Raw genomic sequence first — 1,322 nt, 5'->3', positions numbered from 1 at the left:
AACATAACATCCTTTAACCGTCAGAGAAATGCAAATCAAAATTTTGAGATTTTACCTTATAAAGAAAAAACTCCATTGGTGGAAGTGTAAACTGACATAGCCACCTTTGGATCACATATCGTATTGAAAAACCAGACTCCTCCAGGAGGAAGAGAAAAATAAAAAATCCAGGCCAGTCTGTTCAGAGACCCTGCATTAGGAACTAGCTGAAGACAAAACCAGACTGCAATTTTGATAACAATCCCTGATAAACAGTGATCCTCCCCATTGAGATTATCATTGTACTGTTTTAGGAACTATCCCAAGAGAAACCTGATAATGACTTTGGGAGTGGTCCCAAGGCAGGGAGTCCCCTGTGACCATGATTGGATTTTTGGAATTTTTGACCCTTTTGGAAGACTGGGCTGTGGCCTCTTAAAAATTCTTTTTCCCCAGGTCACTAGCTGCCTAACTCCTCCCCTGGCAACCAAAGCTGCGTAGGCGTGACCTCAGCAACTATGGTCTCCTGTGGGGGGGCTCGCGCTAACCCGAGACCTGAGTGAGAGTCTCCCCAGCATTGAGGGACCCCCATTATGTCTATATTCTTAAAATTAGGCAAATATTTACCTCAAAACTTAGCAATACCCCTTCTGGGCCTAAATACAAAGTTTAACCATAAGAACCTGTGTTCAGCCGCTCAGCCTTGCTCGGAGGCGTGGCTGAGCAGAGCGGCTGGTGAGCCTAATCACGGTCTATGCCCTGAGGCCCATGCTGGGAGTGGCCCAGCGTTCAAGGCGGGTTTTATTTGCAGCTTTGTAGACCCTCAGAGCTGCTAGGCCTTGGAGCCGCAGCAGTTCACATTCTACAATCTCTGGAGGCCGCGGTAAGTCAAACCAAAAGAGTATAACTCCCTTTCTTAGCATACTTTGTTCAGTGGCAAAATCCAAATTTCTACCAAGCCTATCACAGGATGACACAATAAGATTGCTAGAGACAGCAAACCAAGGTGCAATTGTGTCACCTTCAGCCAAAAACCTCTCCAAAGGGCTCCGTAACAGCTCGTTAAGAGCCAGAAAAATCAGGTGTGATGTTGAAGCGCCCATTTTAAAATCCCATTTTTAAACCGTCCATTTTGGTCGTGGCCCTCATTTTAAACCGTCCGCTTTGGTCACGGATCTCATTTTAAACCGTCCGCTTTGGTCGTGGCTCTCATTTTAAACCGTCCACTTTGGTTGCGGCCCTCATTTTAAACCGTCCGCTTTGGTCGCGGCTCTCATTTTAAACCGTCCGCTTTGGTCGCGGCTCTCATTTTAAACCGTCCGCTTTGGTCGCGGCTCTCATTA

Source organism: Microtus ochrogaster, chromosome 7, assembly GCF_000317375.1.
Source record: "Microtus ochrogaster isolate Prairie Vole_2 chromosome 7, MicOch1.0, whole genome shotgun sequence".
Lineage (NCBI taxonomy): Eukaryota > Metazoa > Chordata > Mammalia > Rodentia > Cricetidae > Microtus > Microtus ochrogaster.
The sequence above is the reverse complement of the archived record's forward strand: the minus strand, read 5'-3'. Positions refer to the sequence as shown.